Here is a 27463-nt window from a genome sequence, read left to right as displayed (position 1 = left end):
TCACTCACGTCTATAACACTACATTACACCAGAGCTGCTGGCTGCAGGGCTGGCTATCTCTCTGTTCCTCTACTAGCGCCAGCCAACGTGGAGGCTAGCTAGGGCAAGGTAGAGGTACAGGCGGTGCCACGCAGAAGGGGGCGCGGGCGCAGGGCGCGACACACAGCTAGCCAGCCTATGGGAGATGTAAAGAGCAATTCATCAGCTTTTAGAGTCAATTAACCCGTATGTTAATTAATGTCAAGTCTATAGAACAAAAGGGGGGCTCGGGGGGGTGGGGGGCTAAAAGAGGAGAACGAGGGGAGGGTAAGAGAGGGAGAGACAGAAGAGAGGGGGCGGGCGAGTGAGAGAAACAAGCAGCGAATGCAGATGATGGCAGAGAGAAGCTGGCACAGTGCCATCCATTCAGTGGTAGCGCCAGGGCGGACTCGTGTTCGCTCTCGGGGGTAGGCGGCTAGATGTAGACAGGGAGACAGAAGGACCTCCGCCTGATTTGGCAGCTAGTGCCACGCCAGGGGTGGGACTTTTTGGGGGGAGGGTGGGTGTTTTACAAATAGTAGAAGTTTGAGTGCGGATGCGGATAGGGTTCTGGAGACAAGGCTCAACGTCAAGTCAACGCCACCGCAGAGGAGAAGAGGAGAACATCTGCTGCCCCGGTTTACAGAAGAAAGGAGCCTTCAGACGATGGGAAGAGAAGAGCGGCGCACCTGGAGGAATTTCCGGGGACACCTTGGGGGTTGGGATGGAGCGCTTGGCATAGCATGGTGGCAAGGAGTGGGGGGAGGAGGTATCGGTTTGAAAACAAAAAACAAAAGACGATAGGTGGCCCACAGCGCAGGATGCCAGGGGGATGGCGAATGAGCCAGGGACCAGGGGAGATGAAGGAAATGGGCTCTGCCACAAGGGACTGGTGGGGGAAGTGGAAATTTGAGAACAACCAACACAGAGAAACTTGCAGATTGTGGTGTTGTCCTAGAGACGACTGAGGGGTGGGACAAAAAGAAGCGCCTCTCTCTCTCTCGCTCTCTTGCTCTCCCTTCTCAAGCACAACCCCCTGTGCCAGGCAACCAGCCAGCCAGCCAACCAGGCAGCGTACGCCATGCCAACCTGCTCATCGACAGTCGCGGCGCACCCTAGGATAACACAGGCGATGAAAAGGCACCATGTCTTTTTCATCTGGAAGGTGGCGTTTACGGATTTGCGGGAAAGTCACCGCTTCTGAGGATGCCCGAGGAGCGCGGTGATTCGGTACCCACAATCTTCGAGAGGTGTACCAGCGGGAACGCGGTGGCATCTGTCGCGGAAAAATGTAAGGGGGCGAGAGATGGTACACAACGATCAAGAGCAAATCAACACGATCGGGCATCCGTCGCGGGTCGCTTGGCAAAGATAAAGAAAGCCAAGTGCAAAACAAAGACCATCAAGTGCTTCAAATGACTAATTAGAACAACAAAAGTTTGCTCTGTTAATTAGCGCGACGGACGAAATGAAAGGAACGGGAAAGATTACAAACAAAACAAAGCGGGGGAAAACAAGACAAAACAAAAGCGGCAAGCTGTTCTGTGGGGAGGGGAGGGTGTGAAGCTGGTGCCTGTTTTTGTGCCAACCCCCCCACCCCCCTCCTCCTCTAACACACCATTTTCCTCCAGCTCTCATCAAGCCGGCTGGCAGCCACTGCGGTGAGGAATGTCTACCATGGGCACTGCTGCCTGCCTCCATGCCGCAGACCCTGCCAACCTGCCAATCGCCTGCCTGCCTGCCAGCCACAAGAGAGGAGGGAGGAAGAAAGGACCTGAGGGACTGTGCCAAGGTCTCAACAGCAGCTGTTTACAAAGACACACACACAAAAAAAGAAAAAAAACTGCAAACATGAGGACGCATACTAATGAACTGCCAACACAAATTATAATCAGCGGACAGACAGGAATTTATTTACTTTTCTCTCTGCGTTCGTTTAAATTGTACTTTTTGTTTTTCGCCAAAGAAAAACTTATCGCGCATCATGGTTTCCTCCAGGTGTGTGGGATTTATGCGTGACAGGAACAACTTCCTCAAAAAAGAAAAAAAGAAAAGGCAAAAACATAAAGCATGAAAATCTACTTCAGCAGCAAGCAAAGCTATGCCAGAGAGGCAGGCGTGTGTGTGTGTGTGTGTGTGTGTGTGTGTGTGTGTGTGTGTGTGTGTGTGTGTGTGTGTGTGTGTGTGTGTGTGCGATTTATCTACATTCACAGCAATCACCAGGGAGATGAATGGCTCAGGCTGTAGGCTCTATACAGCATCCACCAGTATGGGAACCAGACTGAGGCGAGGGGGATGCCACACAGACAACAGACATGCTGGAACTCAGTGGAGGGGGCAGGGGCACAGGAGGCAGGGGGACAGGAGCAGCAGTCCCGGCCACAGACACACACACTGGTGGGGTGGGGAGGGGAGGAGATACCCTACCCCATACGGCCTGCCTGCAGCTCCGCCAGGCGGGGGTAGGGGGGCCGTGGGAACACTTTCGGCACCCCCTCACCCATGCTTTTTAGTTTGCCCCCTCCTTGCCAACCGACCAAAGGAACTACCAAACTCCACCCTTCCAGTGTTTTTATTGGCGTAAAGTGGAAGGGGTAAACTATGAGGAACAGATGCAGATGGGGTACCAACCGGTTCGGGTCGCGGGTCTTGGTACTTACGGGGTCCGGAAGAACGTTGCCGTGGTTCCCACGAGGTCCACTGGCATCGGGCACAGAGCCAAGGATAGGCGCCGCTGCAAACAGACAGATTGGAGGGTTTCGATAACTTTACTAATTGCACCGGAATAATTACAACAATTAGCGAGGAAGAAATCAACATCAGCCATTGGCCATCACAAATGGATATCCCAAACTTTTTTTTCCCTTTTGCTGGATTTTTGTTGGACAACAGGGCACGGTTGTGGAATATGAATAATTGAAGAAGCCATCCAAAGGGAGGGATTATAAGATCTTTGTGCTTCATACACTGCCTTGGCATACACCACCAAGATGTCAGAGCCAGGCTGCCACCAGTAAGGATAGGCTGGTATGGATGGTGGCATCTTTTTGGGCATCTAAGCCACGGTCGCTTAAACCTGCGATCCAAATACACACAATTAACGGTTTAATTCGTAATTCTGTTGTGTTTTTTCCCGTAACCTTCACGGCGGAACGCGTGTGGATATTATAATCTTTCGGAGCTAATGAGGTTTGGATGATCGGCCTTTTATTTAATTCCATGGGGGATGTTAATTGCGCCACGTCTTCATTACACAAATGGATTACCAAAAAAAAGAGAGCTCGCAGCAGAGAACAGGAGGGAGAAAGGAGGGAAATTGAGAGAGAGAGAGAGATTGAGAAAGGGGGGATATTTTCCTTCCTTCTATAATAAGACAGCATTCAAATAATGCAACACTACTCGCAAACAAGCAGAGAAAAGCTCCTGCAATGCTTGGCAATGCTAGTCTCTTCAAGTGCTATCCTGGAAAACCTGGTCTCTGCCTCCTCTCCTTTCCTCTCTGCTCTCTACAGCTCCAGTCCTCAGCTCTGGGGACTTTGCCTTCACTTCTCTGGATGTGGATCTTACAAAACAGGAGTGAGAAAATACCCTGCCTGGAATTTAATTTCTCTCAATTGGATATTATTAGTGTTCTCCTATAATTAGTATTGAGCTTTGTTCCAGTGGTGTCTGTCGTTGGCGCCGGGCGAAGCGGAATGGAGAGGAGACAACAGACACTGTGGCGGGCACTGGCTAATGTCCTCTGTGTTTAATCATCCTTCAGCAGAATGGTTTTATGCATATTTCATTTGCATATCATTAAATCGCTAAGGCACATTGGCAACTGGCAGCGGAGAGCGAGGGAGTGGAAATGGAGGAGCCCAAAGTGTAAAAAAAGAAAAGAGCGACTCATTATGCGATGGCAATCTTCAAAGCCGTGCGCCTGCTATTCCAGCAACCTGCCAATTGGTTTTAATTGAACGTTAATTAAAAAAGTGGTTGCGCTCAACCTTTCCAACTCGGATTAATTGAGTGTCTTCCAATCTGCGCAGCAAGGACTCGTCATACATACAGTATGTGTGTGTGTATGTAAATTATGTGGATATCTATGGTTATAGTAAATGAATACAGGACGATTTGGAAAAAAAATGTAATCCCTGTAATTACAGCACCTTTTAACGGAATGGATTTATTCCCTTATTTTTTTCGCAGACGATTTTGCAGAGAACAAATCGCAAATATGTATTCTGTGATCTCTGGATATCATTAATGCAACAAAATCATGTTGACGAGGAAGCGGGCATTTTACTCTTAATTATGTTTGACCTGCTGTAATGGTTTAACATTCTCTACTTGGGAAGGTGGCAAGCTGCTGCTGGCAGCGGGCGGGCGGGCAGCGCCAGCGGGTCGGGGTGTGGGACCAGGGGAGCTGAAACCTGGTGACTCGGGGCACAGAGATAAGCATGGGAATCGCTGGGGGCATTCTGTCGCAACCCTTCACCATGTCCCTGGGAAAAGACAAAACCAACCCAACTGCCCACACATGCTGACCCCCCCGTCTGAAAAATAAATGTTGGGTAATTTATGCGCAAATTAATATGCTTGCCTGGACTCTGATTGCCTGTATTAAATCATTACAGGCGATTAATCCATTGTTTCTGATCCAGAATGTCCCCTCCTCCCACCCCCCCTCTCTGTCTGGCGCACTGTCCTTTTGTGATGGGACACAAGGGCTGCATTGTTGGCTCCCAAGATACACACACACACACACACACACACACACACACACACACACACACACACACACACACCCCACACTATTAATTAAGGCGTACAGATTGTGGACCGTTTCTGTCTCCCCCCACCGTCTGTTTCAGTTCAACATAAAACCAATCGTGGGACTTTGCTAAAGATGTTTATTTGTATTATTTCACACACTCTCCTGTCAATTTTCAGTATGATAATCAATAAAACATTTAAAATAATAAAAAAAAATATATATATATGATTTCTTTTAAATATATACATATATATATATATGATTTATGATTTTTTTTTAAATCATAAATCCAGTTAAAGTTACTAAGAATGTTGAGGCCTTTAAAACCCAAATAAAGGAGGATCTGATCTTCGCTGCGTCGTTTAATTGAAAAGAAAAAAGAAATGGCGTAACTCCAGGTAAAATAAGCCCCGTGCAGAGAGAGCAGCGCCCGCCTGGCTCAGCTAATTGTGGATGCCCAAATTTCCAGACTTCCCGGCTAGGTCCATCCCCTTGCGAGGCAAATCCCCTCAGGCCATATGCAGGAATATTCAAATGAAGCGAGCTTCACGCGCTGCACAATTAGCCGTGTTTAGTAATTTGAGTAATGAGAGCCGGAGGGGTAGTGTGGGCGGAGGGGCGGTACGGTGGGGAGCAGGCTGGCAGGAGAAGCCCGGCGCAGCATAGCGGGTATCAGCCTGGCGCTCTGCAGCCGCAGCACATGCAGATGTCGCTGTAGTTCTTCCAAAAGCTTTCCACCAGCCAGCCAAGAGGGAGGGGAGGTAACGAGGTTCTCGTTTAGCATCACACACACCTCCGCCGTATGTTTTAAGGAGTCATGAGTGTGTGTGAGGGGGGGAGTGTGTGGGAACGAGGCTGGCAGACGGGGGCGGAGAAGTTAAGATGGGTAAGAGGTAGGGGATCCCTGTATGGAGGAATGTGGACATAAATAATAGTAGTGAAACATGGACAAGGTAAAGCCGAACCGACAGGATGACTGTGTGCTACTGAGCGTGTCACATGGTGTAGGCATTATGCAGAGTGCTCATATTAATATGCATAAGGGGCCTCTTTATTATGCAGCAGGGCGCGGTGCGGCAAGGAGGTAATATTGGTAGGCTGTGTAGAGCAGCCGTTCTCTGGTTACAGTCTGGGAATGTTATCTTTCTCTGAACAAACACAGCCCTCATTTCCAAATGGGGAATTATCACGCATATCCATGGCGTTCCATCTGAAAAGAAAACGAAACTCAAGTGGTGGTGATTTCTACCCCAGTGTCCGATTGACTGGCATGTTATGACCTGCCCCCGCCCACCCATTCCCTCCTCATACAACCCCTCTCCCCTCAAACACCCCTTACTAGTCCTTCCATTTCATCATTTGGGAGTCACACTGGAAACCCACCCGAGTGGCGCAGCGGTCTAAGGCACTGCATCTCAGTGCTAGAGGCGTCAATACAGACCCTGGTTTGATCCCGGGCTGTATCACAACCGGCCGTGATCGGGAGTCCCATAGGGCGGCGCACAATTGGCCCAGTGTCGTCCGGGTTAGGGGAGGGTTTGGCCGGGGTAGGGCCATCATTGTAAAATAAGAATTTGTTCTTAACTGACTTGCCTAGTTAAATAAAGGTAAAAAAATGGTACGGTCCAGATTTCATGAGACTGGTTTCGCTGGCAAACGACATCAAACAAAACAAACCAAGCAGCCTCATGGGACCCCATGAAATATGGAGCAATAACCCATGAGAAAGACTGACAGAAAGACAGAAAAGCCTTCTTACACAGGGGGAGGGCACATACAGCCTGGCACAACAAGCCAGTGTAGTCACCATGGTGGGTGCAGAATGATGGGGTAGTGCCAGTGGCTGGCAGACAGGCAGGGTTTAGGGAGCTTTTAGTCATTCCACCCTCCAACACCACTTGACCTTGAGAGAGGAGGTCATCTTGCTGTAAAAGTAGAGCCACTTTCCTCTGTAGCCCCAGAGCAGAGCAGCCAGTCCCCCTATCCCAGAGCCCCTTGGTCATTAGTCGCCTGCTGCAGCACAGAGAGGCCAGGCATGGCACAGTGCATGGGGACGGGGACAGAGACACTACAGCCTGGTTTCAGTGGTACGTATATACTGTACCAAACTTTAGATGAAAAGTCTAGAAGATTCTATCATTGGTAAATAACTTAGCAGATGGCCTGTGTTCACCTGGGATGTGGCCAAAGTGACCAGAGAGACATACTGCTGTCTGGTCACTTCAAATACAACTATCAGATAACCTCATCTATGATGAAGAGTAGTTTCCTCCTCCTCTACCAGATTTAATAAAGCCTAATAAACTATGTATTCATGAATGAAATAACCATTATATATGAGACATGGGTAGGCAGGCATAGTCCCTAAATAGCCTAGCTATCATGTGCTGAAATCCATCCAGTGCACTATTGTTCCATTGTGAATAGGGTTGACACACTGACACCTAAAGCACATTTCAGGTGACTAGCAACGTGGGGCTCGTCACCGTGTGTAGCCCAGTCACCAGCCACAGAGGTTTACAGCCTCAAGGCCTCTACAGTAAACGTACAGCTGCATGTCTCTGTGCTACCATTAAAGAAGTGACAATGTGACTATATCCTCCCAGTGACTGATGACCGTACACAACCAGACAGGCCTTCTCAGCTATCAGGCTCGGTGGATATTAAAATAAGCAAATTAGCATGAGCATTAGGCAGCAGGTAAGCATGCTTGATGTTATTGAGTGAGAGTGTCTGCACCTCAAATAGACTGATACACTCAGATGCTCTCCAGCACAAAGAGCCCTCCACAACCCTCCTCCACCATGCCTGTAGTGTTAATACACACAGCTAAACGGAGCTCCTGGTTTACTAACCACTCTCCTCTTCCCCTTCTCTTCTCCCTCATTTTCTCTCTGACTAATGAGTGTTCGTTAGGCCAAACAGGGGCACTGGAACCTCACCTGAACATTTCCACAGCAGCACCGCTTCACCTTGTGGCCTCACACAACGCCGCGCGGCTACGTGGAACGCTGCCTACTGTTAACTCTGCACCCCTGTGTGTGTGCTGCAGCTCAGGCCCAGCTGAGAGCTAACACTCTCTCTTTAACCGCTGCCCAGTCCAGGCCTGCACATGAATTGGTTCCTGGTAATTCTATCAGATTAGTATTAATACGGTGTCCCTGAGGCGATCGAGGTGACCCACACTATCTCACTGGCTTAATATAAACTAGCGTAAAGGTCAACTGTCAATCATCTGGCACAATATGATAATGAGCCTTTAAAGTTGGGTAGAGGATGTTATTAGCAGAACGACCAAATGACTGTCATAACCGCGGAGCTGCATAGGGGGGCATTTATAGATGAGGCTGGGGGAGGTCTGATTCAGACTCCATTCCTCTGCTAGAACAGTATGAGAAATGATCCTGAAATGCATGTTTGCATCCTCAACATCAACAGAGAGCAATAGATATCCCAGAACTGGGCCCTCATACAGTACAAGCTAGTCTTCATACTGGTTGTTGTAACTCGTACAGTAGACTATACCTTAGCTACATCTCAACTCCCCATCTGGTCTTAATGAGTGACTGGGAGGGAGACCTAGTGAAAATGACCTTGGACTAGCAGGAGGTGGTGTACAGTAGTAGTCAGCTGACCATGGACGTGCTACAGCAGCAGAGCAGTGCTTACAGCAGAGTGGTTGTCAGAGAGGGATATAAATATAGACACCGTGACATCACAGCGTGACTATACTGGCTGGCCCCATGTGAAGCTGCTGCCTGCCCTCTTCACTGGGAATAGACTCCCCTGAGAGGAGCTGTACAGTACACACAGGCTGACTGAAGGGGAGGAAGAAAGGAGAGCCTGGGAGATGTACTACCTGAATGTCCATCCTCAGTCTGTGTGCCCAGTGAGAAGGTGACAGAGAGATAGAGAGTGTGTGTGTGTGTGTGTGTGTGTGTGTGTGTGTGTGTGTGTGTGTGTGTGTATGTGTGTGTGTGTGAGAGAGCTAAGAAGACAGCAGCTGGGAGGATATGAGAGGCCTGACATGGTCTCTGATCAGGCCTAAGAGAGAGAGCAAGGGAGAGAGAGAGAGAAACTGAGTGTCTGTGCTGAATCCCATAGGGCCTGAACCGGGCGGCTGGCAGGGGAGCCATTACACGCGTGTCTCTGACAGCTCACTCTCTCATTACAGCAGCAGGCTGCCTGTAGTTCCCATGCTGCTGCTGCTGCTGTACTATCTCATCTACCACTACTACTGTCTCCCTCCTATACATACTCATCATCACAGCTTCAGCCACCACTACTAATCCCACTGTCTACTACGGACTCCCCTACTCACCTCCACCACAGCTGTAACAACCACCACAACCCCCTGCCATGGATTCTACCATGGATTCTTTCTATGGTGTCTATTATCTATCTCCGGTATACAGCTGCCAAATAGAATCTACCTCGCCCCCCTGACTAGGTGTGCCCTGGCTCATAGGCACACCTAGGCTACATCCTCCCATCATGGCTGTTTCAGTCGATGGAAATGCTGATTCTACTTGGTCATTGACACCCAACAGCTGCCAGAGGCCCAGTGCAGCGCTGCATGCTGGCCAGCCAGAGTCCATCCCAGAGGTGAGCCTAACCCTGGCCTAATGGATCTACTGCAGCCCTGATCTAATAAGACCTAATAATTATGGAGTCCTGCTGAAATACTCAGCCGCTCAAACCGACGCGGGGAACCACTCCAAGTTACGTGTTGCACAGAATTTACAGTTCTGTCAGGAGAACCCTGTCGGCCCAGAACTCCCCACTCCTCCAAATGAGCCCAGCCTCAGAATGAGAATGAGATGAGAAAAAGGCAAGAGGGCCGCTCATAAGAATAGACTTAGGCTGGGAGACGCATAGCAATATGACCTCTGCTGGCTGAGGAAAAAATGTGCTGCCTCCACAGTTTACTGCTAAAGGGCAATGACAGACTTAATTGGATCGAAAGAGACATTTCTTCAGGTTCTTTTGGCAAATCCCGCGGCTGAGGTTAGAGAAACTGCTCAAAAGAGGTAGCCAACTTAAACAAAGGCTCTCTGAGGCACACAGACCTGCATCTGTAGCTGTTTAAGCACTATACGCACGAGGCCCGGTTGAACACTGCTCGAATCATTCATACAAGGCCGCAGCGCAAATAAAACTAACATGTACTGCTCCGAGCTGTCCTCCGTCCAACCCAAACCTTTTTAAACTCGCCATTGTAATGAACAAAAAAATCACACGCATATAAAATTCCTCAATATAAAGCCAAACACCAAAGATAAAAACACACAATCCCTACAGCTGTGGCAGTCTACGGGCGAGCCGTGTTGAACTTGTGAATCCGACCTAGAATAACACTTTCACGCCGCAGTGAAATATATGGCCATCTTTACTGGGAAACACAGCTTTTTACGGCAGTGTAGTCTACCTGACACCTGAGTGGGTGCGAGTGCATGTGTGTGTGTGTGCGTGCCAGTAATGTCCTTCCTACTGCAGTGAATCATGTTCACATGCACTCATAAAGAGAGTAGTATAGCTGGGTGAAGCTGCAGTAACTTAGCTACTAACCCTCCCCTTGCTAGGGGAGTTGGACTGTAACTCCAGCAGTTGTTCCTCTCTCATGTCCAGTCTTTTAAATGATTGGCACAAAAGACGCTATAGAGGACCTTGAAGACCTCTTTCCTCATTCCTCGACCCATAGGCCAAAAGCATGAACCCTTTTTTCAGTGCCAATCTGGAGCATTACGCCGATCACAGCGAGAACAAACAGAGGAAATGTGCCTTTTACAACTAACCGCTATTATTCCATTTTGACTTCTCCTTACTTTATGGATTTGCCAATATTGCGTCCCGGCTCAGAGGAAACGGTTCATTAAAAAGGAATGTCTATTTTTCCTATTCTTTTTTTAATGTGGTGGACAGGGATATTAGCCAATCCCTCTGTTCAGCAAGTGAAAGGCCAGACATCCTCCTGGTTGGCTGCTGCTGCTGCTCTCTGGTCATGCTGGCTTCATTAGAGCCAGATTCCTGCCATCACAAAGAGACCATGCATATCACAGAGACCAGCAGCAGGACCAGGAGGATCGGGGAGGCAGGGGAGACTGAGGGGGAGACAGGATTGAAAGATGGGGGAGTGAGGGAAGAAAGAGGGATGAAGGGTAGAGGTTTACGAGAGAGTAATAGTGGGTACCAAAGTGGGTGATGGAGAATGAGAGGTAACTAATTGAACTTGAGGGGGTGGAGAGATGAATGAGAGAAATGAACAGGAATGAAGTCTGTGGAAAGATAGAGATTTAAGAAGAGAGATAACAAATGGTTAATGACCAGATCCACAGGCTTTACCAAGCATTGATCCACATCCTAACGCCCGTGCCCTCACAAGCACACACACACACACACACACACACACACACACACACACACACACACTGAATTGTGTTCCTCCACCCCAATGTGATGATGAGTATGGTCTATAAATCAATACGTAGTGAGGAAAGACAAAGGCCACGACAACTGGTTGAGAGCCCCAGATCCACTCTGGGTGGGGCCTGGTTGATTTGTTAATGGTACATAATAGAGCCCATTTTCACCAGGCATGTTAAATCATACACCAGGCATGTTAAATCATACACCAGGCATGTTAAATCATACACCAGGCATGTTAAATCATACACCAGGCATGTTAAATCGTACACCAGGCATGTTAAATCGTACACCAGGCATGTTAAATCATACACCAGGCATGTTAAATCGTACACCAGGCATGTTAAATCATACACCAGGCATGTTAAATCATACACCAGGCATGTTAAATTGTACACCAGACATGTTAAATCGTACACCAGGCATGTTAAATCGTACACCAGGCATGTTAAATCATACACCAGGCATGTTAAATCGTACACCAGGCATGTTAAATCATACACCAGGCATGTTAAATCATACACCAGGCATGTTAAATCGTACACCAGACATGTTAAATCGTACACCAGGCATGTTAAATCGTACACCAGACATGTTAAATCATACACCAGGCATGTTAAATCGTACACCAGGCATGTTAAATCATACACCAGGCATGTTAAATCATACACCAGGCATGTTAAATCAACCAGGCATGTTAAATCATACACCAGGCATGTTAAATCATACACCAGGCATGTTAAATCATACACCAGGCATGTTAAATCATACACCAGGCATGTTAAATCATACACCAGGCATGTTAAATCATACACCAGGCATGTTAAATCATACACCAGGCATGTTAAATCATACACCAGGCATGTTAAATCGTACACCAGGCATGCTAAATCATACACCAGGCATGTTAAATCATACACCAGGCATGTTAAATCATACACCAGGCATGCTAAATCATACACCAGGCATGTTAAATCGTATACCACCGGCCCCTTTGTGAGCATTGAAGCAAAACAAAGACCTTTAATACAGAAGTCCACTGCTTATTCTTTATGCCCTCCTTCCAAAGCTCGCCACTGAATTGGATTTTCTCAGCACTGTTTTCTAATTTGAAACATCCATCATTTATTATTAAAGAAAGGAAAGAAAGAGAAGGCTTGCCTTCGGCAGCTCTAGTAACCCCAACACCTCCTCCCCCCATGCAACACTTTTCAGCAGCCTTAGCCCTTCACTGCAGTTAACTTTACTTTCCCCATCTCTGCAGAGCTGGTCAATGTAATGACACATAAATATGGTGTGGCTGTTTGACTGGTGAGCAGCGGGTGCTGAAACGGTGATTCAGGCAGTGTGTGTGTGTGTGTGTGTGTGTCTGTGTGTGTGTGTGTGTGTGTCTGTGTGTGTGTGTGTGTGTGTGTGTGTGTGTGTGTTGTGATGGATATGCCACGGCTGCCAGACAGTGGGTGAGTGGTAGCTGTGAACGGCTCATACAGAAACAGAAGGTGGTGGTGCGTTTCTCCCAAACCCCAGGAAATCCTTGGCGTTAATAAAAGCCCCTCTGTGTCCTTTAGTAATCCTGTTCTGTATTATCACCACGCTGCAGCTAAATGTTGCAATTAGCCCACCCTTTTTCATGCAAATCAACTTGACAGCCCCACAATCAGTCGGTTACGCCAGCTCTCGCTCTCCCTCCTCTCTCCTTGCTCCCTCGCTCTCTCACTGCTCCATCGCTCTCTCCCTCCTCTCTCCATGCTCCCTCGCTCTCTCCCTCCTCTCTCCCTGCTCCCTCGCTCTCTCCCTGCTCCATCGCTCTCTCCCTCCTCTCTCCCTGCTCCCTCGCTCTCTCCCTCCTCTCTCCCTGCTCCCTCGCTCTCTCTCTGCTCCCTCGCTCTCTCCCTCCCTCCTCTCTCCCTGCTCCCTCGCTCTTTCCCTCCTCTCTCCCTGCTCCCTCGCTCTCTCCCTGCTCCCTCGCTCTCCCTCCTCTCCCCCTGCTCCCTGCTCTCTTTGGCATTTGCGGCGGCCGCCACATTTCCATGATGTATAATATCAGTTTGGAATATGCACGGCTCAACGCCGGGCCGCATGTTGATTAGTGCAACATTACATATGTTAAGTCCAAAAGGGAGTCATTTGCCTCACTCATGCTCCAGTGCACCTCTATGGTCAGCCGGAAAATACAACAGGGCTCATGTTAATAAGCATAAGCTGAGGGGGTAAAGAAGGGGGGCGTTGGGGTGCTTTTGGGCTTTCAATGGTTCATGTGAGCATTGGGCTACATGCTGTGTGGCCTGCACAAAACAAACATTGCTCAACATTAGTGTTTTACAAGTGCTGCCAATTCTCTATTGTATATATTCCTGTGTGGGGTCTGAGCTGCACAATGGATCCCAGGGCCCCCCATCCAACCCCCCATTTCTAAGAGCCACCATTTAGAAGCTATGCAGCAGCCCTGCTAGTAGTGACAGGTGGCTACTGCTTCAGGGCGCCGAGGCTATGGATCTAACGCAGGCGCAGGCGCAGGCACACACACACACACACACACACACACACACACACACACACACACACATCAGTTCAGCGCCCTGCTTTCCATAAGCTTCAATGTTGTAGACATACGTATACATGTCCCCATAAACGATGATGCATGTACTGTTGTAAAGGCACCATGCTTTGTTGCAACTTGGTTATTGGGATTACAAATAGATACCATTTGGTCATTGGAGGAGTCCCATCACAGAACTGCATGGGCGTGTGCTGGCGTGATGGATGGATGCGGCTTGATTATCATTAAAAAGTCATTTACAAGACAAATAGGGACTAGCTTTTCAAAGTATGGTTACTTTATTGCTCATTTGAGTTTGGAGACAAAGTGTAGTGTGAACAACCGGCCGTTAGCTTGCCTTGGCGATTACTACAGAGCTGTACAGGATGATTGGTCAGCACCGTGAGCAGGTGGGCTGAGGTTCTGTGATGTGGGCAGGGAGGGCAGTGGGGCAGTCTCTAGCTAGCACCAGGGAAGTGGGCAGTGGGGCAGTCTCTAGCTAGCACCAGGGAAGTGGGCAGGGAGGGCAGTCTCTAGCTAGCACCAGGGAAGTGGGCAGTGGGGCAGTCTCTAGCTAGCACCAGGGAAGTGGGCAGGGAGGGCAGTCTCTAGCTAGCACCAGGGAAGTGGGCAGTGGGGCAGTCTCTAGCTAGCACCAGGGAAGTGGGCAGGGAGGGCAGTCTCTAGCTAGCACCAGGGAAGTGGGCAGTGGGGCAGTCTCTAGCTAGCACCAGGGAAGTGGGCAGTGGGGCAGTCTCTAGCTAGCACCAGGGAAGTGGGCAGGGAGGGCAGTCTCTAGCTAGCACCAGGGAAGTGGGCAGTGGGGCAGTCTCTAGCTAGCACCAGGGAAGTGGGCAGGGAGGGCAGTCTCTAGCTAGCACCAGGGAAGTGGGCAGTGGGGCAGTCTCTAGCTAGCACCAGGGAAGTGGGCAGTGGGGCAGTCTCTAGCTAGCACCAGGGAAGTGGGCAGGGAGGGCAGTCTCTAGCTAGCACCAGGGAAGTGGGCAGGGAGGGCAGTCTCTAGCTAGCACCAGGGAAGTGGGCAGGGAGGGCAGTCTCTAGCTAGCACCAGGGAAGTGGGCAGTGGGGCAGTCTCTAGCTAGCACCAGGGAAGTGGGCAGTGGGGCAGTCTCTAGCTAGCACCAGGGAAGTGGGCAGGGAGGGCAGTCTCTAGCTAGCACCAGGGAAGTGGGCAGTGGGGCAGTCTCTAGCTAGCACCAGGGAAGTGGGCAGTGGGGCAGTCTCTAGCTAGCACCAGGGAAGTGGGCAGTGGGGCAGTCTCTAGCTAGCACCAGGGAAGTGGGCAGGGAGGGCAGTCTCTAGCTAGCACCAGGGAAGTGGGCAGTGGGGCAGTCTCTAGCTAGCACCAGGGAAGTGGGCAGTGGGGCAGTCTCTAGCTAGCACCAGGGAAGTGGGCAGTGGGGCAGTCTCTAGCTAGCACCAGGGAAGTGGGGCAGTCTCTAGCTAGCACCAGGGAAGTGGGGCAGTCTCTAGCTAGCACCAGGGAAGTGGGCAGTGGGGCAGTCTCTAGCTAGCACCAGGGAAGTGGGCAGTGGGGCAGTCTCTAGCTAGCACCAGGGAAGTGGGCAGTGGGGCAGTCTCTAGCTAGCACCAGGGAAGTGGGCAGTGGGGCAGTCTCTAGCTAGCACCAGGGAAGTGGGCAGTGGGGCAGTCTCTAGCTGGCACCAGGGAAGTGGGCAGTGGGGCAGTCTCTAGCTAGCACCAGGGACGCTGTGCCCTTGTGTGCATGACCAGAAAAGGCCATTTAGTCTCATGGTGGTGCTGCTTCATTAACATGCTGCCCTTCTAGAAAAATTCTCCAAATTCATCTCTTCATCAAAGTCCTTAACAAAGTACAGAGGCGGATGGGGAGCCAGCCGGCAGAATAACAGGGAAATAACCAAGTGATCTTTTTTTCTGAGGGTCAAGTAAATTAAAGCTGACAGAAATAACATCGGGGGAGAATTTAAAAGAAGATGGGGGAAAAACAAGGGATGGATAAGAGAGACAGAGAGGGAGGGAGAAGTGCTGCAAGATGGGTCTCTGTGCCTTTAAGCGGAAGTCTCAATCTCACATAGTTTTGTTCCTTAAAAGGAAATCAGAGGGCTCAGCTGAGGCATTGCCTTGAAAGTCATGAATAAACATCAGATTGCTTTTCTGCGCATACATCACAAGAAGACACTACCTAATGGAGGAGGACTCCTCGCCCTCCGACACATGAAAAGGCAGTGAAATTACCCACCAAACCATGCAGCTGCGTGGCTCTAAAATGGACCGCTGAGGGAGGGAGGGAGGGAGGGAGGGAGGGAGGGGGCAGAAGAGAGGAGAGGAATCCTTTAATAAAATGGCTCCCCATGATAACCATCTTTCTAAGCTTCGGAGCGCTTGATGTTCGTGACAGAAAAAAAATCAAATAATATATGCTTGCTACAAAAATCATTTACAATGAGAAGAATTCAGAACTGCTTTGCATCTCGGGCCACAGCCATTTCTCCATTCCTCCACTCCTTTGTCATCAATGTTCCGTCCTCATCATTTCTGCGTGTGTTGATTCTGCCGCCACATTAAGGAGCAGTTGCCATTTCAGAGCGGCCATTTAACAAAGCAAAAGAGTATTATTCTGGGCCTCTAAAGGAAATGAATTTGCATTTATCAGCGTGTCTCTGCTCGGAGAGGGAGAGTGAACGTGTTATGAGGAGCGGAGCGGTTGACTGGCTGCAGTAAAATGTCATCTCTCTCCACACTGGTCCCACTGATAAGAGCAGCTGACTGGTTCACACTGTGTAGCCACACAAAATGGACACGCTGCAGAAGAGAGGAGAGAGACCTGCCTGGGAGAGAGGGACAGACAGAGAGAAAGAGGAGGAGAGAGAGGAGGAGAGGGAGAGACAGAGAGAGGGGGGAGAGAGGAGGAGAGGAAGAAAGACAGAGAGAGGAGGGAGCAGGAGAGAGAGGGGGGGATAATGGAAGAGACAGATAAATACAGTGACAGAGAGAGACACAGAGGTAGTACAATGAAAAAGTGATAATGAGAGAGAGAACAAGAAAGATAGATGGACTGAAACCAGACATGAAGAGAAGGAATAGACTCGACACAGCTCAGCTATGACCTATAGGCCCCATGAGTGTCATTGACACAGTCCACACATGATATCAGGCTCTGACTAGCAACTCTACACAAGCAGATTCACTGTAGTTCACATCAGCAGTAGATAAGCCAGCATTAGTATTTTGTAAAAGGATAGGCTTACCTCACTATCATTCAGCTCTAATAACATCTTAACACAATTCAATTATCATGCTAGAAACAAACACCTATTCAGATGAATAATGATTCAAACCATTTGTTGATGTACAGTTGAAGTCAAAAGTTTACATACACTTAGATTGGAGTCATTAAAACTCATTTTTCAACCACTCCACATATTTCTTGTTAACACACTATAGTTTTGGCAAGTCGGTTAGGACATCTACTTTGCACATGAAACAAGTAATTTATCCAACAATTGTTTACAGACAGATTATTTCACTTATAATTCACTGTATCACAATTCCAGTGGGTCAGAAGTTTATATACACTAAGTTGACTGTGCTTTTAAACAGCTTGGAAAATTCCAGAAAATGATTTCATGGCGTTAGAAGCTTCTGTTAGGCTAATTTACATCATTGGAGTCAATTGGAGGTGTACCTGTGGATGTATTTCAAGGCCTACCTTCAAACTCAGTGCCTCTTTGCTTGACATCATGGGAAAATCAAAAGAAATCAGGCAAGACGACATAAAAAAAATGAGAGACCTCCACAAGTCTGATTCATCCTTGGGAGCAATTTCCAAATGCCTGAAGGTACCACGTTCATCTGTACAAACAATAGTACGCAAGTATAAACACCATGGGACCACGCAGCCGTCATACCGCTCAGGAAGGAGACGCGTTCTGTCTCCTAGAGATGAACGTACTTTGGTGCGAAAAGTGCAAATCAATCCCAGAACAACAGCAAAGGACCTTGTAAAGATGCTGGAGGAAACAGGCACAAAAGTATCTATATCCACAGTAAAACAGGTCCTATATCGACATAACCTGAAAGGCCGCTCAGCAAGGAAGAAGCCACTGCTCCAATACCGCCATAAATAAGCCAGACTACGGTTTGCCACTGCACACGGGGACGAAGAGCGTACTTGTTGGAGAAATGTCCTCTGGTCTGATGAAACAAAAATAGAACTGTTTGGCCATAATGACCATCGTTATGTTTGGAGGAAAAAGGGGGAGGCTTGCAAGCTGAAGAACACCATCCCAACCATGAAGCACGGAGGTGGCAGCATCATGTTGTGGAGATGCTTTGCTGCAGGAGTGACTGGTGCACTTCACAAAATAGATGGCATCATGAAGAGGGAAAATTATGTGGATATATTGAAGCAACATCTCAAGACATCAGTCAGGCAGTTAAAGCCTGGTCGCAAATGGGTCTTCCAAATGGACAATGACCCCAAGCATACTTCCAAAGTTGTGGCAAAATGGCTTAAGGACAACAAAGTCAAGGTATTGGAGTGGCCATCACATAGCCCTGACCTCAATCCTATAGAAAATGTGTGGGCAGAACTGAAAATGCGTGTGCGAGCAAGGAGGCCTACAAACCTGACTCAGTTACACCAGCTCTGTCAGGAGAAATGGGCCAAAATTCACCCAGTTTATTGTGGGAAGCTTGTGGAAGGCTACCCAAAATGTTTGACCCAAGTTAAACAATTTAAAGGCAATGCTACCAAATATTAATTGAGTGCATGTAAACTTCTGACCCACTGGGAATGTAAGAAAGAAATAAAAACTGAAATAAATCACTCTACTATTATTCAGACATTTCACATTCTTAAAATAAAGTGGTGATCCTAATTGACCAAAAAAAGGGAATTTTTACTAGGATTAAATGTCAGAAATTGTGAAAAACTGAGTTTAAATGTATTTGGCTAAGGTGTATGTAAAGTTCCGACTTCAACTGTAACAAGTGGCTACTTGTCACGTCCTGACCAGTATAAGGGGTTATTTGTCATTGTAGTTTGGTCAGGGCGTGGCAGGGGTGTGTTTGTTTTATGTTGTCGGGGTTTTGGGGTTTTGTTCTATGTTTTGTATTTCTATGGTTTTTCTATGTTGTATATTTCTTTGTGTTGGCCTGGTATGGCTCTCAATCAGGAACAGCTGTACATCGTTGTTGCTGATTGGGAGTCATACTTAGGTAGCCCTTTTTCACCTGTCGTTTGTGGGAAGTTGTTTTTGCATAGCTGTGTGTAGCCTGCAATACTGTGCGTTCGTTCGTTCTCTTGTTTTGTTAAGTGTTCAATAAAAGTTAAGATGAGCACTCAACCCGCTGCGCCTTGGTCTACTCCATACGACACTCGTTACAGAACTTCCCACCACCAACGGACCAAGCAGCGGGGGAAGGAGCAGCAGAGGAACTATGTGGACAACAAGGAATCATGAACATGGGAAGAAATTCTGGACGGGGCTGGACCATGGCACCAGGCTGGTGAATACCGTCGCCCACCGGAGGAGATAGAGGCAGCCAAGGCGGAACGGCGACGTTATGAGGCATTTTATGCGCCGATTGGACAGTGTGAGAGGCAGCCCCAACTAATTTTTTTGGGGGGCACACGGGTAGTTTGGCTGGGCCAGGGTTGAGCCCCAAGCCTACTCCCCATGCTTACCGGATGCAGCGCGATACTGGTCAGGCCCCGTGCTATGGGGTGATGCGCACGGCGTCGAGGCCGAGCATTCACAGGCCGGTGTGCTCGGTGCCAGCGTCCCGCATTTGCCAGGGGGAAGCGGGCACCCAGCCAGTACGGGTGGTGCCAGTCCTGCGTTCGAGACCGCCAGTGCGTCTCCACGGCCCAGTGTATCCTGTTCCCGCTCCTCGCACTAGCCTTGGGGTGCGTGTCTCCAGTCTGGTACCTCCACTACCAGCCCCATGCACCAGGCCTCCAGTGCGTCAGCCCAGTCCAACTCGTCCTGTTCCTGCTCCTCGTACTAGCCTTGGGGTGCGTGTCTCCAGTCTAGTACCTCCACTACCAGCCCCACGCACCAGGCCTCCAGTGCGTCAGCCCAGTCCAGCTCGTCCTGCTCCTCGCACTAGCCCTGTGGTGCGTGTCTATAGGCTGACGCCTCCTAAGCCAGCCCCAGGCATCGGGCTTTCAGTGCACAGTCCCCGTCCAGAGCTTCCGGCGACAGTGCCCCGTCCAGAGCGTCTGGCGACAGTGCCCCGTCCAGAGCGTCCGGCGACAGTACCCCGTCCAGAGCGTCCGGCGACAGTGCCCCGTCCAGAGCTTCCGGCGACAGTGCCCCGTCCAGAGCTTCCGGCGACAGTGCCCCGTCCAGAGCTTCCGGCGACAGTGCCCCGTCCAGAGCTTCCGGCGACAGTGCCCCGTCCAGAGCTTCCGGCGACAGTGCCCCGTCCAGAGCTTCCGGCGACAGTGCCCCGTCCAGAGCTTCCGGCGACAGTGACCCGTCCAGAGCTTCCGGCGACAGTGCCCCGTCCAGAGTGTTCGGCGACAGTGCCCCGTCTAGAGATGGCCCACAGTCCGGAGCCAGCAGAGACGGCCCACAGTCCGGAGCCAGCAGAGACGGCCCACAGTCCGGAGCCAGCAGAGACGGCCACAGTCCGGAGCCAGCCGAGACGGCCCACAGTCCGGAGCCAGCCGAGACGGCCCACAGTCCGGAGCCAGCCGAGACGGCCCACAGTCCGGAGCCTGCCGAGACGGCCCACAGTCCGGAGCCTGCCGAGACACTCCTCAGCCCTGAGCCAGAGTCGCCCTACAGTCCGGAACCGGCGCAGCCAGAGTCGCCCTACAGTCCGGAACCGGCGCAGCCAGAGTCGCCCTACAGTCCGGAACCGGCGCAGCCAGAGTCGCCCTACAGTCCGGAACCGGCGCAGCCAGAGTCGCCCTACAGTCCGGAACCGGCGCAGCCAGAGTCGCCCTACAGTCCGGAGCCGGCGCAGCCAGAGTCGCCCTACAATCCGGAGCCGGCGCAGCCAGAGTCGCCGAACAGTCCGGAGCCGGCGCAGCCAGAGTCGCCCTACAGTCCGGAGCCGGCGCAGCCAGAGTCGCCCTACAGTTCGGAGCCGGCGCAGCCAGAGTCGCCCTACAGTCCGGAGCCGGCGCAGCCAGAGTCGCCCTACAGTCCGGAGCCGGCGCAGCCAGAGTCGCCCTACAGTCCGGAACCGGCGCAGCCAGACTCGCCCTACAGTACGACGCAGCCAGAGTCGCCCTCCAGTACGACGCAGCCAGAGTCGCCCGTTGCGAGGGTCCCCAGTCCGGGGTCGACGAAGAGGGACCTCGCTCTAGAGACGTCATGTAAGTGGGGTGAGCCAGGGGTGGAGCGGGGTCTGCGTCCCGCTCCTGAGCCACCTCCGTAGGGGGGAGTATTGGGAAGGGGGGTGTTGCAGAGGCACCGTCGGTGACGGTGGCCACCCTCCCTTCCCTCCCATGTAGTCTTGGGAATTTTTTGTTGTTGTGGATATTTGTTTTGTTGGGTTTTGTTTCAGGTGCATCCGGGGTCTGCACCTTTGGGGAGGGGGTACTGTCACGTCCTGACCAGTATAAGGGGTTATTTGTCATTGTAGTTTGGTCAGGGTGTGGCAGGGGTGTGTTTGTTTTGTGTTGTCGGGGTTTTGGGGTTTTGTTCTATGTTTTGTATTTCTATGGTTTTTCTATGTTGTATATTTCTATGTGTTGGCCTGGTATGGCTCTCAATCAGGAACAGCTGTACATCGTTGTTGCTGATTGGGAGTCATACTTAGGTAGCCCTTTTTCACCTGTCGTTTGTGGGAAGTTGTTTTTGCATAGCTGTGTGTAGCCTGCAATACTGTGCGTTCGTTCGTTTTCTTGTTTTGTTAAGTGTTCAATAAAAGTTAAGATGAGCACTCAACCCGCTGCGCCTTGGTCTACTCCGTACGACACTCGTTACACTACTTGATAAAGAAAAGCGCTAATAAATATTAAATTGGGAAACTGTTGAAGTTATGTGTCATGAATAATCTGTGGTGGAGGTATGGAAAACTCTTGAGCATATGCATGTCCACCATTTCCTCCTATATGCAAGTGTGGGTGTATCAGAGTCTGTAGAATGCCTAGGGCAACTTAGAGTGAGGACATTTCCACAGAGATCACATGGAAAAGATCCATCAGACAAAGATACTAATTGGTGTGTGTGTGTGTGTACAGACAGGCACAGGGATGTACACCTAGCCAGGCGTGAGAGCAGTGTTGTGCGGCAGAGTGCAGTAATTTCTTTGATCATTTTTAATGACCGCTCTTTCATGTGGGGCTGCGGCTCACACACAGCTCCCTGCAGGTGTCATCTCATTCCTTCAGTTGTGGGATTAGTATGCGGCAGGCAATAAAAAGCCGGGCCATTACATTGTGCAGCGCACATACATAATCTCAACACACCAGGATCATTACCTTTTCAAAGGAGGATATCAGCTCAGGCTTCAGAGAGAAAGAAAGAGAGAACAAGAGAAATGGAGAGAGGAACAAAAAAGGGAGAGGCAGCAAAGCAGGAGAGAGAGAGAAAGAGAGACAGAGAGAGGGAGAGAGAGAGAAAGCTATCAATCAGCATTGGTGATATGTAGTGTCAGTGTGCACAGTATGAGACAGGGTGAGTTCCTTCCAAACCCATGTTGATATTACAGATGGGTAAACTGCTCGGTGTCTGAGAGGAACCTCTGTGGAATAATAACACACTACTCAATCCACTGTGTGGAGATTCATACATAAATTATTCAGCCATTTCACCTTTCCCTCCATCTTGAATGTGTGTGGGTGACAACTGGAGCATGAGCTAATCTGATATGATTCTGACAGGGAGACAGAGGCCTACCGCAACCCACCACCACAAAACTGAAACAGAATTAGTCAAACCAACAAAACCATCCATCGCCCCCGACTTCTGAAACTTACCGCAGCACATATGCTTTAGCAATACACAGTAAAACACATTCATACACTGAAATGTAATTCTTACAGTAGACTCAAAGATGGCCGCCGTCTGTCTTAGCTATCTGTGGGTGTCCTAACAGGCCTTAGCCCTCCATCTCGTCCCATACAAGACCCAGTTTCCTTCGGTTACTGGAAAGCTGTCTATGAGGCATGAGGGAGCGTTCCCTGTGAGCCCCTCACAAACGCCCAAACCTGTGTAAGCCTAGCAGACAGGTAAGAGGTCTAACAGCAACTAAAAAGCCATTTTTATGACATGTGAAATCTGTACAGAGCAGTCAACTGTTTCATTATTCATAGTGCTCAGGAGGCCTTCTCTCTGCTTGTAGAGAAACACAGCCAGCTCCTTTTACCTCAGCAGGCTCGTTCAGCTCTATCCTCCAAGGCAGCCCACTGAAACCAGGTGTAATTTACACTCCATCTTTATCTATTTATTTGGTTCTCTATAAACCCTGGTCTGTTATGACCGGTGGGCAGAGGCAGAGCTTCTCTCCAGGCCTCAGAGTGTCTAGGAGGATAAGCAGGGTTGGACCTGTGAGGCCACAAGGGTTACAGTGAATAGAAAAGGAATGTCTTATCACTTTTTGCTACCTCTAAACATGATGCAATACAACAAAGATCCCAATGTAATGGTCTTCCTCAGATACACTACATCAGATATTCCCCAGGGGTACGTGCAATGCCGTCAGGGGTAGGCCAAATAAAAAAAGAATCACATTTTCAAACAGTCCATTTTTATTTTCCAACGGGGCTATACATTTGGGTGAGGTTATTTCTCGACTGAATAGCCTCATTTCACTGCCAAAAATACAATTAAACCATCTAGTGTTTAATTAGTGAAATAACAACACAATGTCAAATACAGTGCATCTAGTCAAATAATGAACATCCAATCACATTAACCGTTGCTCTCTTGTGGGAATTCCACTAACGGTCCGTATGTAGCCAAACGTAGCTCATGTTGGTATCTGTACTGATGGCGCAAAAACCATGACAGGAAGACATAGTGGAGTGGTAATGCCCGTGCAAGCAGTTGCTCCCGACGCCACTTGGGTACACTGCAGCACACACCGAGAGGCTCTTGCTGCCAAGGGAATGCCTGACAGCTTGAAAGACGTTTTGACACTACACTGAAAATGATAGTGAAACTTCATTAAAGCAAGGCTGCCGAACTGCAAATGAGAACTTGTTCTCAACCATCCTACCTGGTTAAATAAAGGTGAAATAAAATTTTAAAAACTTGTGTATTTTCTGCACTATGCAATGATATGGGCAGCGACCAAGTAACCCTTTTACAAGTGCGCTGGTTATCAAGGGGCAAAGTATTGACATGTTTTTTTTAATTGAGAGACGAGCTTAAAGTTTTCTTTATTGACCATCATTTTCACTTGTCTGACCACTTGCTTGATGACGAGTTTCTCACACAACTGGCCTTTCTGGGTGATGTTTTTTCTTACCTGAATGATCTGAATCTAGGATTACAGGGACTCTCCGCAACTATATTCAATGTGCAGGACAAAATTGAGGCTATGATTAAGAAGTTGGCGCTCTTCTCTGTCTGCATTAATAAGGACAACACACAGGTCTTTCCATCATTGTATGATTTTTTTTGTGCGCAAATAAACTCAAGCTGACGGACAATGTCAAATGTGATATAGCGAAGCACCTGAGTGAGTTGGGTGCGCAATTACGCAGGTACATTCCCAAAACTGATGACACAAACAACTGGATTTGTTATCCCTTCCATGCCCTACCTCCAGTCCACTTACCGATATCTGAACAAGAGAGCCTCATCGAAATTGCAACAAGCAGTTCTGTGAAAATGTAATTTAATCAGAAGCCACTGCCAGATTTCTGGATTGGGCTGCACTCAGACCATCCTGCCTTGGCAAATCGCGCTGTTAAGACACTGATGCCCTTTGCAACCACGTACCTATGTGAGAGTGGATTCTCGGCCCTCACTAGCATGAAAACCAAATACAGGCACAGACTGTGTGTGTAAAATGATTTAAGACTGAGACTCTCTCCAACACAACCCAACATCGCAGAGTTATGTGCATCCTTTCAAGCACACCCTTCTCATTAACCTGTGGTGAGTTATTCACAATTTTCGATGAACAAATAAGGTTTTATATGTAAGATGGTTAAATAAAGAGCTAAATTATTGATTATTATAATATTATTATTTGTGCTCTGGTCCTATAAGAGCTCTTTGTCACTTCCCACGAGCCGGATTAGGACAAAAACTCACTCATTCTTATGTTTAATAAATGTATCGTATAGTGTGTATGTGGCAGGCTTACAATGATGACAAAAAACAACATTTGAGAGTGCGCTAACCCTGGTGCTAGAGGGGGTACACAGCTGGAGGTTGAATTGTTTGTAGGGGTACGGGACTATAAAAACTTTGGGAACCACTGTACGGGACTACATGACCAAATGTATGTGGACACCTGCTCGTCGAACATCTCATTCCAAAATCATGGTATTAATATGGAGTTGGTCCACCCCTTTGCTACTATAACAGCCTCCACTCTTCTATGAAGGCTTTCCACTAGATGTTGGAACATTGCTGCGGGGACTTGCTTCCATTCAACCAAAGGAGCATTAGTGAGGTCGGGCACTGATGTTGGCCACAGAATCGTCTAGAATGCCATTGTATGCTGTAGCGTTAAGATGTCCCGTCACTGGACCTAAGACGCTTAGCCCAAACCATGAAAAACAGTCCCAGACCGTTATTCCTCCTCTACCAAACTTTACAGTTGACACTATTGATTCAGGTAGGTAGTGCTCTCCTGGCATCCGCCAAACCCAGATTCGTCCGTCGGACTGCAAGATTGGTAAACGGATTCATTACTCCAGAGAAAACATTTCTACTGCTCCAGAGTCCAAAGGCGACGAGCTTTACAACACTCCAGCCGATGCTTGGCATTGCACATGGTGATTTTAGGCTTGTGTGAGACTGCTCGGCCATGGAAACCCATTTCATTAAGCTCCTGACGAACAGTTATTGTGCTAACGTTGCTTCCAGAGGCAGTTTGGAACTTGGTAGTGAGTGTTGTAACCGAGGACAGACAATTTGTACTCGCTGCGCCTTCAGCCCTTGGCGGTCCTGTTCTGTGAGCTTGTGTGGCCTACGACTTCGTGGCTGAGCTGTTGTTGCTCCTATACATTTCCACTTCACAATAACAGCACTTACAGTTGACCGGGGCAGCTCTAGCAGGTCAGAAAGTTGATGAACTGACTTGTTGGAAAGGTGTCATCCTATGACAGTGCCACGTTGAAAGTCACTGAGCTCATCAGTAAGGACATTCTACTGCCAACGTTTGTCTACGGAGATTGCATGACTGTGTGCTCAATTTTATACCCCCGTCAGCAACAGGTGTGGCTGAAATAGCCGAATCCACTAATTTGAAGGGGTGTCCACATATTTTTGTATATATAGTGTATCACTGGTGTTTACAAACCTATATAGCTGTAGTCCAAGAATTTGACCAACATGGTTGCACAATATGACAACACTACGAAGCCCATAAACAGCCTCTTTCACTACAGTAGGGAGAGACCTGAGCTGTAAAATGTCTTACAAATCTCCTTGGACATGCAAAATGTTGTGTAATGTAGATTGCTGTGTTCTTTGATAGGCGGAGCAGAGGTCTGAAAACGTCTCCAAGTCTACTTAGTGAGAAAGTCTAATTACCTTTCAAAAGATAATCTATGCGTTTATACCCAGGGTAGTCTACAAAAACTCAGTGCTCCTGTGAACAAGAGCAGAATATTCTCCATATGGAATGAGAGTGAAACTAAATGAAGACTAATATGGCTAAAATAAATGGGAAAGAGGCCCAAGCCAAGGTATGGCTTCTCTATTATGATGACATTTGGTTATACCTTGTGTGTGTATGCGTTTGTACGTGGGTGTTGAACACAGGTGGTCTGCTGGTTGGAAGAGGACCAACCTGACTGCTTTTCCTGTCCCACAGGTACAACTGCTGGGCCTGAGAAGAGACACTGTAGGGCTTACTGCTGCTATAATCTACACACACACACACACACACACAACCAATCCATAACACACACACACAAACAACCAATCCATAACACACACACACACACAAACACACACACACACAACCAATCCATAACACACACACACACACACACAAACACACACACACACACACAAAATGGAGAGTAGTAGACAGTGCCAATGCCTCTTCATGTTCCATGCTGCTTACAATAACTTATAAAATACCCAAACACCTTGTCTTAATACAACACAAACATAAGATATAAACACTCATGCTACTTGACCTCTCTCCACCTCGCATAGTTTAACTGCTCTTCACAGACAAGACCTATCACAGCCTATGGAAATCCTACTTTATCCCTCACAAAGCCCCATTTTACTCCAATTAGCTGCAACATCCATCTGTGTGTTGAATTAATACAGAGAGCGTGTGAGGGACAACTCAACATCCTGTTTACCTCAACAGAATGAATATGCTCTAGTTCTGGGGGATTCTAAGTGCTGTATGATGAATCAGATTAACTCATCTGAATAAACGAAAGTGATCCCCCTCAACCCTGCTTCACCCGCCCTGCCCAGCCCTGTGGTCGGTCGGTCGGTCAGTCAGTCAGTCAGTCAGTCAGTCAGTCAGTCAGTCAGTCAGTCAGTCAGTCAGTCAGTCAGTCAGTCAGTCAGTCAGTCAGTCAGTCAGTCAGTCAGTCAGTCAGTCAGTCA

At 48.8% G+C, this 27463-nt stretch overlaps 2 protein-coding genes across 2 annotated transcripts in view; both read right to left on the bottom strand.

Annotated features, from left to right (window-relative positions):
• Positions 1-3114, bottom strand: part of LOC115167264 (putative leucine-rich repeat-containing protein DDB_G0290503) — a 34540-nt gene extending 31426 nt beyond the window's left edge. Inside the window, exon 1 of the mRNA XM_029721505.1 lies at positions 2679-3114. The gene's annotated coding sequence lies outside the window, so the exon portion shown is untranslated. The remainder of the gene's footprint in view (positions 1-2678) is intronic.
• LOC115167263 (trichohyalin-like) overlaps positions 1-27463 on the bottom strand; it is a 150683-nt gene that overhangs the window by 107161 nt on the left and 16059 nt on the right. The window lies entirely within an intron of this gene.

This window comes from Salmo trutta, chromosome 29 (assembly GCF_901001165.1).
Source record: "Salmo trutta chromosome 29, fSalTru1.1, whole genome shotgun sequence".
In the NCBI taxonomy this organism is placed as follows: Eukaryota; Metazoa; Chordata; class Actinopteri; order Salmoniformes; family Salmonidae; genus Salmo; species Salmo trutta.
The sequence above is the reverse complement of the archived record's forward strand: the minus strand, read 5'-3'. Positions and strand labels throughout refer to the sequence as shown.